Here is a 6,316-nt window from a genome sequence, read left to right as displayed (position 1 = left end):
AGAAGGACAAATGCACGACATCATTATCACAGCAGTCATCATTATCAAATAATTTAAATTCACCAAAAGATATGTTCTCGTGGCCACCAAACGAGACACAATAAAGCACAAGTTAATAACCACGGGAGAATGTGAGATAATTCACTGATTTTGTTGTGGACACACATAATTACATACATTTACACGTGTTATATAACGATGGATTTCTACGCAAAAAAAAAGACAACATAAACACACTCGATAATGAATCTGTATCAGTAAGTAAGCGTATATACATATTTACTATGAATGTTCAAAAATGCACACCAAATATAAAATCCATAATTAGTAAAACCTTCAAAAACTAACAAACAACACACAAACAAACAAACAAACCAACAAACCAACAAACAACTGCAGATCTAGATCTTGTGTTTAATCTCAGGAAAACACAGATAAAAAGTAAATCATTTCACTCTTCAAAGCATTAATTGCCACATATGCACATTTTGTGCATTTTTATTATTTTCCTTTCACATGTTCTTAGAGTTTTCTCCCAACATTTTTGAAATAAAAAACCGCACATACAAGTACAAAAGCAGGTATTTCGTAACCTTTCAAGGCACCCAGTTTTTCACTTGCAATTATCTGCAAAAACAGTTTCAGGAAGACCATATTAAATAATCTCACTTTTACAACGCTCTTGTATTTTTCCACACTTTCTTTCAGTAACACGTTTAATCAAACATCACGACATACGATCAATCATCATGCACAGGGCAAATCGTAAGCAGCATAATTTACTCTTTAGTGTCGTTCTTTTGAACCCCCAAAATGTCATTTGTAAGATCTGATGGCCTGGGCCGAGTAGAAGTGTTCAAAACAGCAATTATTTATTATTATATATATTGTATTGAAATGCATTGGTATTCTCAATATCTACGAGGCCATTTTACCAATAATTTTTTATTCTGAAACATAACCCAAAAGCCGTTCACAGTTTCATCAAATCATCGATGCACGCAAGTTGTCATAAATCACCTGACCCACCATATTCCAGCCCACTCGCACGGCTTTCTTCCAACATTTGCGCACTATTGAACGTTAACATTTCAAAAACCATCATATCTAGTTTCTATACGTTTAACTTGTTCAATACCAGGAAATACTTGCATGCAAACCATTACCTGTTTATACCTGAAACAACTTACAGTGTGCTCTTGATGTATAACTGAATACAACACACACGCACACATTGTTTGTTGTTTTTCTTCTTCTTCTGTACTTGTTCATTGAACGGTTTGTTGACCGTTCAAGCAAGTTACCAAGGACGTCAGTTGAAATCCGATAGGCAGCGAAAGGGTTAACTCGTCAGTGCTATCTTTGAAGTCCTTTGGAAGGTGAAAACCGTGGCGTTTTACAAGTCGACCTTGAAGTACTGCTCGGCGGCCACCCAGTGTTCCTGTGGAAAGCGACAGGCGAAGGACGTCCGGGTATCCACCTCTCGAGCTTCTTTGTCTGAAAAACAATCCGACAGTCGTGGAAATTACCATGATGAGAACAGAGAACAAACTGGAGAAAAAACATAATTTTAACAGTTTTCCACTTCAGACTTCTTTTCATTTTATTCTGTTTTTCATAATTATAATCGGTATTATTTTTTAAAAACAGGTTGGAAACTATGATCAACTGGATAGCGTGATCAGAAAATCTAATCACTGACAATGTTCTATTTGATCGACTGCTTATCTATCTGAAAAAGAACAAGACCCAAAACTATTACATGTATACGTACTCTTACATTCACATAATTTTTGTTAGAATAAGAAACTAAGAGATAAACAATTTATTATAAAGAAATGAAACTTACATTTAACAAAGATTAAAGTCGAAGCGATCAATTACAAAAAATGCAAACCAAACTTGTCTAAATCACAACGGGTTCTTCAACATGCAAGGCAAACAGGTAAAACGGAATTCATAAACACATGTCATCAAACTGGACTTGCGGGCGTCATATTTCTGCACTGCAAACCACACGTGCAAACGTGAACTAAAGGTAGTTGTATGATGTGGATATACTCAGGGGAAGGATATGATGGCAATGGGGGAAGAGGAGTAGGGAAAATGAAGTGATTAACACTCACTCTATCTCGCATGCACGTACACACACAAGAACGCACACGCACGCACACACAGTCACACACACACACTGTCGCACACACAGAGAGACAGACAGACAGTGTACAGACAGACAGACAGACAGTGTACAGACAGACAGACACACACAGACCTCCCTCCCCACCCCAGAATAAACCACATCATACAACCTACCTACTTCTAGCCGAAACCTTCTCCAAACAATAACTTCAATGCAAATTAATCAAACAATGGAACACGCGCATGGGTAACAAACTCACACCACGAGCCAGCCAGGCTACAGATTATTCTTCAACACACAGGTAAAGATATTGGTAAGGAAAGGAACGAAAAACCATGCCAACCTTGTGTCTTACTTTTCTTGACCGTGGATGGCATCAGCTTGGCCTGCAGCTGTTCCAGTTGTCGCTCCTGAAACATGGCAAGTTTCTAGCATTAACACAGTTGTTTTAATTTCGCTTCACGCGACTTGTTTTATATTATTTTATCGTATAATATGTAACGAGTGTATGATTGTTATAGACACCAGGACAAATACCAATGTATCCATTGAACACTGGATTTTCCTTCTTTTAGCCATGTGACGTCAGAGGCCAACAAAACTTCATATTTAGGCGGCCAGCCGAGACTACAAAATAGTGCTAGCGCGGTCTCTGAGGAACACTGACTGTCTGGATCTGTGTAAAATGTCCTATTTTGGTCAAAAATACAATTAACGTATGATGGCTTTTATGCAATATGGCGGAATAAATTCTTGTTGTTCTTCTTCTTGTTATCAATCAATCAATGAGGCTTATATCGCGCATATTCCGTGGGTACAGTTCTAGGCGCTCAGCAGTGATGCCGTGTGAGATGAAATTTTATACGGCCAGTAATTGCAGCCATTTCGGCGCATATTTACCTTTCACGGCCTATTATTCCAAGTCACACGGGTATAGGTAGACAATTATTAACTGTGCCTAAGCAATTTTGCCAGGAAAGACCCTTTTGTCAATCGTGGGATCTTTAACGTGCACACCCAATGTAGTGTACACGGGGGGGAGTTCGGACACCGAAGAGAGTCTGCACACAAAGTTGACTCTGAAATAAATTTCCGCCGAACCTGGGATCGAACTCACGCTGACAGCGGCCAACTGAATACAAATCCAGCGCGCTACCAACTGAGCTATATCCCCGCCCCCGTTGTTCTTCTTCTTGTTATCGCAATAAGACACTTGTCTAATTAACACCGTTTTCCCATGAACGACCTCCCAAAGGCCTAAAACAGCCGAAGGATTAGACAAACAGCCACTGCTCTTATGAAGATTTCCCCACGTCGCCAAGGAGGATATTGCTCGTTTGTAATGATTACAAAGGACGCACATGCACAGAGAAAAAAGGAAAACAAAGTCTCATCCACTTTTCACCCACGCTTCTCCCCACACTCAACCTATATGTTGCACACAGTCAAAAGCGAAAGCGGCCAGCGCATGATATGTCATTATTGTGAACAATGATAAAGCATCATATACACGCATAACCACATCCATGCTAACTTCGATGAGTAATGAACAATCGTACGATAAAAAAAAAATCGTAACAACAGAAGTACAACCTGCAACGGCTTAAGTTGAAAGACACCAGGGTGAATTTACACAAAACAAGACAAAGTCAACGTCAGGCCGGTAGAGGGAGGTAAATATGACTTTCTCATAGACAGACAGGAATCGATCATTTGCGGATACCGAAGCAGCTCCGTCTGTCATTTAGTTTTATAGCTCCTTTGTACAGTGGAGTTCCGTGCATAAGATGCTGATATGTATTACCACAATTGAACACCATGTCCTTTGGCGGTTCATGTCATTGACTGCCAAGCTGGCATACCACCGCCAGGCGCTACCGTGGTAACGTGGCCAAGAAGACCGTCATTTTAAGGATAGATACAAGGGCCCTACACGTTTGGGAATCAGTCTGCTCGGTTTCAATTTCACCCCAAACCATGCAGTACACTAGCTAGATTTAGAGACAAGAACAAAGCCCACCTCTTTCTCTTCACCACCTCATTTTCTCTTGCCCGCTGGGATGCGCGCGCACAACGAAACTCAACAGTGCGTGTTAAAAAGTGTCGCGAAGACAATCATCAAAAACAAGAGGAAAACCAGAGCGGAGAAAGATGACTACCACCTGCTCCAACGTGAAGAACAAGTCGTCCTACTCAGACTCCGCACTGGACATAACAGACTAAACCATCATATGGCCACAAAGCTGAAGCTAGTTCCCTCCCCCCTATGTCCGTGTGGCAAGAATCAGACAGCAGAGCACATCCTGCAGGCTTGTCCATACCACAGTGCTCTGATGGACACCATCTGGCCAGATGAGACAGCGCTACAAAAGAAGCTACCTATACTGCCCCAAAGAGGACTTGGAGAGGACAGCACGTTTCGCCCTGCAGTCCGACTGACGATCTAACAGCGAACGACAAGAAGAAGAAGACTGACGCCAGCAGAGAAGTTCTGTTCGCAGAAGAAGCGCGATGTGCGATGTGTGTTATGTGCGATTAATTTGCAACCCGAAGCTCTACTCATACAATTTATAACTGTTCAAAGTGAGACAGTATTCACAAATGAAGGTCTGCCCTGTAAATATAAGTATTCTGTTTATATTAGGGAAGAAATAGAACTCTAAAGTCGTGAAGCGGCAACCGGCTCTGGGCCGCCATCTTTGATTTTCCCAAGCGCAACCTAGGCAAATGTATGCTAGAGAAATGCAGTGAAAGATCGACTTTGGCGTCCACTCCAGACCTTAAAGTAGGAAGATATGAACAGTTAAAATAACGATCAGGTAACCTATATCCAATAGATTAAAGGTTTCCATACAGAAATAACCAAAACATGATTACAAAGTCAACGAAAGTAGATTCGTAGAATCGCCCAAATCAACGAAAGTCGTTTGTGTTTTTGGTGTGAACTTCGTTTTACCGCCAACCGGAAATGACGTGTACGCAACATTTCTGATGTAGCACTTCCTTATATGGCACGAAACGAATGTGGTTGGTTGAAAAAAGCCTGTACTAAATAAGCCTAGTATAGAGACATAGTGCTTGCTGCCGCGCGAGCCCAAAAAAATTTCCCTCTTTCTCTTTGCTGCGCTGGCCGCAAAACCCCTCCGCGCGGAGATGTTCCCAGACACCTCGTACGTAGGTTGAGTAGTTCTCTACATACACACGCTTTGGCTTTACCCGAGACCTGGCATGTACCCAGATCAACGACCCAACGCGGCAACAACAAGCGTTATCTCCCCACCCTCAAATCCGCAGGTTTGAGCCCTAGGTGCCACAACAAGACCAGATCCCGCTAGCACGGAGCTGGCCCGCCGGGCACCTATTGCACGCCACACTTGACAATCAACGGGCAATTTGCGCCATCAAGTTTACAGCCACATGTCAGAACGGCGACCCCAACTTCCTGAGTCAGAGTGGAATCTGATGAGGTTTCTCGTGGCTAGCATGTAAGCAAGCGACCACCTCTCGGATAGAGAAGGGGATCTTGGAGGGGAGACAGTGAGTAGAGAGTGCGCGAAGAGCCGAGTGCGGGTTGGTTGTTACGGTGCTATTATTATGCCCGCCCCAATTCAGTTAAATTCAGAGAGCTTTTTTCCACTACAAAAAAGAGTTTATTGCTAAAACTCGCAAAGTTCATGACACTTGTCATGGACTGTTTGAGAAGCGAGTAAAATTTAATTCTCTTTTAGCTTTATACTCCGTTATCTGTTTTGTGTTGTTTGTAATAGTATTTTTGTCCTTATGTTAACCCACCCATCACCCCCCCCTCTCCCTTCCCCCCTTTTCCCATAGTAAAGAAATGTATGTAATCACTTTGCACTTGTAATGTTTTATTATTTTTTGTATTATTATTATCATTATTATTATTATTATTATTATTTATTATTATTATTGTTGAATTGTTTCTTGTATTGTTTTTGCTCTCCCTCACCCCTCAACTCCCTTTTCTGTACATAGTCCGATTTCTTTTTGTTTAGTTCCTTTTATTTGGTGTTGAATGAAATGTGTTTTTATTGTGTTTTTTAATTTTCCATGTACCCTCACGGGGTTTTATTGGAATAAATAAAACTTGAAACTTGAACTTGCCACGAAAGTTCATTTTCTTGTGAGAGTTGCAAAAAGGCAATGTACTGCGGT

General features: G+C 41.3%; 1 long non-coding RNA gene across 1 annotated transcript in view; it reads right to left on the bottom strand.

The window, feature by feature from the left end:
- Positions 1-5,710, bottom strand: part of LOC138957194 (uncharacterized) — a 6,527-nt gene extending 817 nt beyond the window's left edge. The window contains exons 1-2 of the long non-coding RNA XR_011452957.1: positions 2,484-5,710; positions 1-1,497 (exon numbers count right to left, since the gene is read on the bottom strand). The exon at positions 1-1,497 is cut by the window's left edge and continues 817 nt beyond it. This is a non-coding gene — a long non-coding RNA (uncharacterized lncRNA). The remainder of the gene's footprint in view (positions 1,498-2,483) is intronic.
- Positions 5,711-6,316: the final 606 nt, after the last annotated feature.

Source organism: Littorina saxatilis, unplaced genomic scaffold (genome assembly GCF_037325665.1).
Source record: "Littorina saxatilis isolate snail1 unplaced genomic scaffold, US_GU_Lsax_2.0 scaffold_1779, whole genome shotgun sequence".
Classification (NCBI taxonomy): Eukaryota; Metazoa; Mollusca; class Gastropoda; order Littorinimorpha; family Littorinidae; genus Littorina; species Littorina saxatilis.
The sequence above is the reverse complement of the archived record's forward strand: the minus strand, read 5'-3'. Positions and strand labels throughout refer to the sequence as shown.